Below are 9139 nucleotides of genomic sequence, written 5' to 3'. Positions count from 1 at the left end.
AGCACATAATACTCTTGGAAAGATAGGTTTGGCCAGAAAAGATGAAATGTGAATGAATGAATGAATAATAAAACAATGAGATCACTGATGCAAAAATATGATTTTAAGACAACTTACAATAACAGTTGTTGTAATTCACTTGTCATACTATAGCTTGAAGAGGATTTGTGTATTTTTCCTGAAAATCTCTTATGTACTTCTGCTTAAACTTAGGAGGACTTTTAATAGATAACGAAAGACTTTGTATACTTAACTTGAAAAGGCGTTATGCACTCGGATAGTTAAGAGTGGTTTTATGTACTTATGAAAGTGTTGTAATAATACTTAGAATGTCATGGTGAAACTCTTTTTCGTTGGCTTTTGAGAACTAGGCATAGATCGGATTGGGGTAGCCCAAATATAAAATTGTGTTATAGTTGATTTTTTATCACATTTTACATTACTTGTTGGTTATCCTTTTAAAATGTTTGTAAAAAGTTCTTTATAAAACCATCAAACGACTCCCATATAATGTCTAATAAGCTCTTTAGGAAAGGTTTTCCAAAAGTAGTTTTAATAGTTCTATTCAAACCCCTATATCTGGAGTTACACGTTCTTCCAACATTGAAGAGCAACAAAATGAGAGGTCTACCTAATAATACTTCGACGTTAAAGTCACTTAGAATATGATGAGAATAAATTAATATAAATTAAAATAATTATATTTATTCAATTTTAAAGTTTTGAGACCAAAATAGAAATTAATTTATATTTTTATGTTTTTGGGCCTTGGACTTCTTTTATAAATTAGTTTATGTTTCTATGTTTTTCAGTATGGACTTTATTATTTTTTGAAGTAGTTTATGTTTCTATGTTTTTTAGCTTTATTTTAGAAATTAGTTTATGTTTTATGTTTTTGTGTTTTAGCTTTCTTTTAGGGTTTATAGGATTTTTTAGACTTATGTACTTATATATAGAGGTACAAAAAATTGATATAGACACTTTTGAGTTATATTAAACATGGATGAATTCTAATTTAAGATTAAAGTTATGAGATTAAAATCATATTTAACCTTTTTTTTTTCTTATCCTCTCCTTCCATTTTTTTTATCTTTTTTACTTTTATAACTTATAAAACCCTTATCATTTATTGTATAGATTTATCATATACTGTAACATTTGAATCGAAGTGAGCGAAATTACCATAAATAAATTATACAGAAGAAAAGAGAAGACGAGAATAAACATAAAGGATTTTAAAGAATAATGAAAAGGAATGTATTCAACAATACTTTCTAATTCTTTTACAACCAAAGAAGTCCCACTTTGCAGTGAAATTGAAAATAGCTTCTAGATGGACTACTATTCTTGATAAGAGAGAAGATTTTAATACTAAAGAGGATGATTAGCCGATTCATACTATCAAGAAACATGGTAAGGGTAGATCAAAGAAAGTTAATACTAAATTTTCTAAAATAAAAACTTCTAAATATTAAAAACTTTTTTTTGGAACGTGAGAAGATTGGTTAGTGATAAACTTTTTAATATGCTAAAGAATTTGTCTTTTTTTTTGGAATATGCAGTTCAAAGTATATAATAATTTTCGTGAAAAAAATCATGATTTTTTTTATAATAAGTATTATTTTGTGTGTGTGTATAATGTAATTTTATCATGAATTTAGTGTGATCCCTCCATGTTTTTCTTTCCTTTTTTTAATTTATTTTTTAATAAAATCTTCGTGTAATGTTAAATATGCCCAATATGAGTTTATTTGAAAAAATGAATGTACAAAATAAAACTATGATGAAAAATATGATCTAAAAAAATAATTAAAATAAAATGTGCAAAATTGGGATTTAAAGAATAATAAAGAGGGAGTGAAAATTAGGTTTACATTATTTTGATAGAAAAGGGTATTGTATGATAAAATTTTTAAGAAAAGGTACAAATATCAAAAGCCATGTTTCTAGGCAGTGTTTGTATGTGTTATATTAAGTTGAGGGTTTTCCTTTTGGTATAACTTAACAACATGGGTGTACAATAAGGAAACGTTAATCCGAATTGTAAAACATGATTTTGGATTACCTAGTTCGGACATAAATTATGAAAATATCAATCTGAACGAAGTTTTTACATTTCGATTATCCGATCTGAAATTTAAAAAAGGAGTATAAACTGAAATTGTTCAGGTGTTGAAAGAATAACCTGTGCTGAGATGGGCCTACTTTTATTTTAGAAGTTAGTTATCTTCGTACAAGATCGAAATATTTTCTGTTAAAATATATTGGTTCCATAAATAATTTTAAAAATTTATGAGAATTTTTTTTATTACTTAAAATTATACAATTTCATACTTTAATATGGAAAAAATGTAATAGTTTGAAATTAATGTAAGAGTCACTGGATCTTTATGTTGTTAGCTTGACATCACTTTTATCATAGATGTTGGTGTAAGATTCATTTAAGTTGATGTCGATTGAGATTATTTTTCGATTGCAATCGCCAAAGTTGTTTTTTCGTCAATTAAAGTTAATGTTATTTCTTAGTTAATGTTAATTAAGATTTTCTTGATTTACACGGATGGTATCTTTCAACTTATGTCAAGCACTTTTTTTTTTTCATGTTGATATCAACAAATGTTACTTTTAATTGATGTTAATCAAGTTCATTTATGATTGACATTTATTAAAGATGCTTGATGACAAAAAAAGGTCAAGGTTATTTCTTAATAGATATTAATAGAGTTTTTTTCTTTTATATTATTATTATTATTATTGACATTGTTGAGACTCTTTTTTTTTTCCAACAATATACACCACATCTTTCAGTCAACTTTAGTTAAAATTTTCTCCATCAATCCCTTCAACAATATTTTTCAATTTATGTTAGTCATATTTTTTAGTTAATATATATTATTTTGCGATTGGTATCTGTTAGGATTGTTTTATAATCAATTTTAACGATATTATTTTATGTCCAAAATCAATAAGTATTTTTTTTTTAATTTTAATTAAGAATAATTTTGATTAATCTAAAATAATTTTTTTATTGAAAATAAATGAGACAATTTTTCAATCAACATTGAGAAAAAAACTTTAATCACTCCTTCGAAAAACTAATCTAGCAAATATCAAGATCATGGGCAACATCAACTAAAATATTGAAATGAATTTTTATATTTAGTAATAATTAAAATACCTTATAAAAAACCTAAAGTCCAACATATTTAAATTGTCAAATAAATATTTTAAAATAAAAAAATTTTAATTACAAATTATTTAATATACTTTTATTTTCTAAAAATTATAAAATTCTCTATCTAAATTCAATCTTACACTTGAAAATAGATACGAGCACACGACATAATAACAACAATAACCTCCTATTAACATAGCATCGCCCCACCAACAATCCTAAATCTAATGGAGGGAGTGCTGGATTTGTTACTTCACTATTTTCAAATATGATTTAAAAATCATTGTGAGCGCAATGAGAATAAAATAATGAAAAGTGGTTATTTACGATTTTTTTTCATTACAGATAAATACGATATTAGTCTTCCAATTTTAAAAAAAAATGTTAATTCTTTGAATATATTATTTAAAGACTATAACTCCTTCATTTCTCAAATGTTAAAAGGCTAAAATCACTTTTTTTAATTGAAAGATTAAAATAAGGTATTTTAATTGATTTACTAAAACTAATTTTTTCTTAAAATGTCACGAACTGACACGTGATATCTCTTTAACAATATTAGTATAGTACTAACGGAAAGTTGATTGTGTCACTTTAGAAATAGGAATCAAATTAAGACAAATAAAAATAGAAAAATCAAATCTATATTATTTAACGAAAATAGGAACAAAAACATAATTTAACTTTTTTTTAATATCACCCTAATTAATTACCATTCTTTTATTATTAATTCATTTCTTTTTCTCTATTTTTATTTTTATTATTAATTCACCTACAAAATCACTCGCTCCAGTGTTTCCCGATACACTTTTTTGTTTTTTACATCTTTCCTATGTTTATAAATTAAAAAACATGTTAGAAAATAAGTAAACTTTAAATCTAATCTTAATATAAATGAGCACTAACAAACGACAAGTTTTTAAATAAAATATTATTTCTGAACTATTACAATTCAAATATTTTTTACTACAAAAAGTGAAAAGGCTGACATGTCAAACTCTCATAATTTTGAAACTTCAAAAAATAAATAAAAAAGAAAATAATATATCTCTCTTTTCGTCTCACCTCTGAATCCCACTAACCCAATCCTTCTCTTTCCTCCCAACCTTTTCATCTTCTTCTCTCTCTTTTTCACTCACAGATATTCAAACATCTTCATCTACTTCTCTCTCTTCCAATTTTTCTCTCTCTTTCTCAGCCACAGACAACACCATGGCTCCAGATAATTTTCTTCTTCAGACAACACCATGTTTTCTATTTTTTTTTTTAGAAAACACCATGGCTCCAGATAATCTTCTTCCTCTCTTCATCTCATTCTCTCCAACTTTTCATTTTCTCTCTTACTTCATCACTCTACGTCTTCTCTCTTCATCTCTATTGCATGAATCTTTTCCTCTCAGTTTTGTACTCTCAGATTCATGACCATCATGACCAACAAGAAAAAGGTAACAACTTCTCATTTTCATTTGTTTTCGTTTTTCTACCATCTCTCAAATCTACTTTTTTTTTCTATCATTTTTGTGTTTGGTGGATATTTTTCTCTGAGAGCTACTTATTTTTGTTGTACTTTTTTGTTTGATGAATGTTTTACTTTCAGATCTACTTTTGTTATATGACGAGATTGGTTGGATCGAGGTTTTTTTCTCAGATCTGGTGTTCGACGTATATTTTATTTCCATATGTTCTTTTCTTTTGGTTGATGTTTTGCTGTGAGATTTTTTAGCACCTTTACAAATACAATGAAGGTAACAACTTCTCATTTTCATTATTTTCATTTTTTTACCATCTTCTCATATCTATTTTGACGAGATGTTGGATCACTATTTTTGTCTCAAAGCTTCTTCATCACCTTCACGAATAAGAAACATGTAACAAGTTCCCATTTGTTTTCGTTCTTCTACCATCTTCTCAGATATACTTTTTTTCTATCATTTTTGTGTTTTGTGGATATTTTTCTCTTAGAGCTACTTATTTTTGTTATATTTTTTTGTTTGATGAATGTTTTGCTTTCAGATCTACTTTTGTTATATGACGAGATTGGTTGGATCGAAGTTTTTTCTCAGATATGGTGTTCAATGTATATTTTGTTTTCATATGTTCTTTTCTTTTGGTTGATATTTTACTGTGATATTTTTCAGCACCTTTACAAATACAACGAAGGTAACAACTTCTCATTTTCATTATTTTCGTTTTTTTACCATCTTCTCATATCTATTTTTGACGAGATGTTGGATCGCTATTTTTGTCTCAAAGCTTCTTCATCACCTTCAGGAATAAGAAACAGGTAACAAGTTCCCATTTGTTTTCGTTCTTCTACCATCTTCTCAGATCTACTTTTTTTTCTATCATTTTTGTGTTTGATGGTTATTTTTCTCTTAAATCTACTTAGTTTTGTTCTATTATTTTGTTTGATGAATCTTTTGCTTATAGATCTCCTTTTCTTTGTTGCTGACATTGGTTGGATCGAGCTTTTTTTCTCAGATATGTTGTTCGATGGATATTTTTTACTTATATATACTTTTCTTTTGGTTTATTTTTTGTTCTGACTTCTTCATGACCTTCACGAATAAAAGAAGGTAACAAATTCTTATTTTTTTTTACGTTCTTCTACCATCTTCTTAGATAATCTTTTCTCATTTGTTTTCATTCTTCTACCATCTTCTCAAATCTATTTTTCTTATCATTTTTGTGTTTGATGGTTATTTTTTCTGTTAGATCTACCTATTTTTGTTCTATTATTTTCTTTGATGAATATTTAGCTTTCAGATCTACTTTTCTTTATTGCCGATATTGATTTGATCGAGTTTTTTTTCTCAGATTTGTTGTTCGATGGATATTTTATTCTCATATCTTATTTTCTTTTGGTTTATTTTTTTCTCTGAGATTCTTGATGACCTTCATGAAGATCATTTGTAAAAGATTTGACGAGATGAATGCACTAGTGCAGTGAGGGCTTTTGGCCCCGGTTACTTTCGTGATTCTGCCTCGGTTTTAGAACCGAGGCATATTGGGGCGAGGCCAAAAGGCACCCCCTTTTGGCCTCGGTTATCACCCGAGGCCATAGAGTATGTTTTCTGTCTCGGGTCTGGAAGAACCGAAGCCATAGGTGTTCAATATTTTTTTTTAAATAAAAAAATTTTGCAGGACCTTTGGCCTCGATTATAGTAAGAACCGAGGCCATATACCCACTTTTGGCCTCGGTTTTGGTAAGAACCAAGGCCTATTCTGCTATTTTTTTTTAAAATAAATTTTTTGTTTTATTGTGATTTCCACATTTAAACCTGCATATTTTTCACAGAACAACACAACCTAGAACAGAATATTTTCTCAAACATCCACAATCCAAAAACATTTAAAAGATAGTTGGAATATTCACAATCCAAATACATATGTCCTAATCAATACTATTGTACATTTGAATTATGAACTTTGCACATGCTATCCTACCAAAGTTTATGGACTTCATGGGAATTGGCACAGGACGCTTGAATGTCTGCAAAATAAGACATTAACATTAACTTAAGTTAGTATATAGAAAAAAAAACTTTAGTATACCAAACTTTAGTATACCAAGACATTTTGCCTTAGTCGTTGATCTCCCTAACAACATGTTATGTCCAATAATTGAACTATGATAAAGGGAATAATTTAGGATACTTTTATATAACATGTCATATTCATAAGATTGAGATTGAGGTTTCTTACCAATCTATCACTTGTCTAAGATGGTTGGGGGGAGGGCGATGCAAAGAGCAAAACCACACAACAAGGTTTTCCCTTAGGAAAACCACAAGTAATTGCCAATGATGTCTGAGAAGAAAATAAATTCAAAGAAGATGCACAATTGAGAATTCAAAAATCCACAATGCAAGAGTACCCAATTATGAAAAATGAAACCACAAAACTCAAACTATTACAATCCATAATAGAAAGAAAAATCAAAGCAACATAAACGAACCAAAACGGCAAAAAATAATAATAAAACGCGTAGGGAAACCAATTTTTCGAATTCACCGGGAGCGAGGGAGAAAGATTTAATTGACGACACGCGACGGTTGATGGCGGAAGATGGTCGGCGACGGAGGCGGAGCGTGGTGGTAGTGGCAGCGAAGTTCGCGCAGAGTTTTCGAACTGACCCGCAATAGGAGGTGATTTGCAATCGGTGAACCTGGACAGCGTGACGGAGGCGACGACGCACGACTATTGATGGCGGATGCTGGTCGGCGACAGAGGCGGAGCGTGGTGGTGGTGGTAGAGCGAAGAAATTCGTGCAGAGAAAAGAGAGTTGGGGAGACGATGAATAGTAGTTAGGGTTCGTGAGTTGGGAATTTTAACAGACTTTATGGCCTCGGTTCAATTAATAACCGAGGCCAAAATCCCCCTTTACTGCCTCGGTCCTTAAAGAACCGAGGCCAAAAGCCTAATGCTGACTTTATGGCTTCGGTTCAATTAATAACCGAGGCCAAAAGCCCCCTTTATTGCCTCGGTCCTTAAAGACCTGAGGCCAAAAGCCTGACGAAATTGCAAAAATGCCACCGCCTCCTTATAGGCTTCGGTTCAGCTGCAACCGAGGCCTATAAGGCGAAGTAAAATGTCAAATCTGCACTAGTGATGAAATCTTCAAGAAGGAGAAAACTGAAGATCTCTTCAAAGCCAAAGGCAAGGCTATCAAGCACGAATAACGTTCTTAAAAGGTTTATTTTTCTTCATTTTTATTTTTTAGATCTTAGTTTCAAAACTTAATGTTTTTTCTACCATCTTTTTTTTTCATGGGTAAGATTTTATCAGGATGTGTCTTCAGTTTACCTCTTCTTCTTTTCACATCTATGTCTTCTCACATCCATGTCTTCTGTTTTTTCTAGTTTGATTTTCGATTTTCAGTTTGTTTGTTTTTATTCATTTTTGTTTAATCCATTTAAGTTTCAGCTTGGATCATACTCAACTCACTATTTTTGTGTTCTTCTTCATTGATTTGTCAAAGTTGAAGTTTTTCATTATTAAGATTTTTTCTTTGCACTAAAATCAACTTACTATTTTTTTATGATTTTCTCCAATTTTTTTAATTTTTTTTCAACTACGATTTGTTTAAATTAAGTTTTTGTTTTTTTCCATCTTCGAATATGTTTTTTTTTTACTTTTTGTTTAACCCATTAAAGTTTTGTTTTTTATTATTAGGGGTTTTCTCTACTTCAATGTTTTTTTCGTGTTTTTTGCTTTTTTTATTTATTTGTTTTTCTTTTTTGTTTTGGGTTATGCTTTATGTGTACATCTTCTATGATTTCTATTTTTTTGTCTTTTGTTCTTCCAAATTTTCTTCTTCACAGACCACACTTGCAATATTTTTTGGATGGATGAATATGGTGGGTGTTTGAGAAGAATGAGGAAGCCCAAAGGTGTTTGTTGAGGATGCAAACATTTATACAATTGCTAAGAATATAAGAGCACATAGACCTATCATAGACCTATGTGGGAAAATATAATCTTGGTAGAACATTTATGTTTGACAGATGTCATAAAAGCACACAAACCAATGCAAGAAATGTAATCTTTGAGCAAAACAATTATGGTGACAAAGGTTGGAAATTATGTGTTGGAGAAGACATGTATTGGATGATACAACATTCATTTATTGTAGTAAGGGAATGTCATGTCCCAAAAAAACATAATTGGTGGTCTTCATAATTAATGTTTTGGAGCAGTAAGTATCATAAAATGACATTTTAGGAACCTTTACAAAGTTTTTTGGAGAAAGTAACTAATGTTTTTAAAATAAATTAAACTAAAAATGGTAATACAATAAATTAATTAGGATTTGGTGTGGAATTTACAAAATATTAGACGATATTTACTGAAATGTTTCGCAGTCTTCGGAGTGAATACTTTCAAATATAATTTTCATGTTATTTGATACAATAATATTTACTGTTTAAGGACTATAATAGTGAAGTAAATGAAAATCATAAA

The sequence above is a fragment of the Vigna unguiculata genome, chromosome 4, assembly GCF_004118075.2.
Source record: "Vigna unguiculata cultivar IT97K-499-35 chromosome 4, ASM411807v1, whole genome shotgun sequence".
In the NCBI taxonomy this organism is placed as follows: domain Eukaryota; kingdom Viridiplantae; phylum Streptophyta; class Magnoliopsida; order Fabales; family Fabaceae; genus Vigna; species Vigna unguiculata.
Note: the sequence above shows the minus strand (reverse complement) of the source record.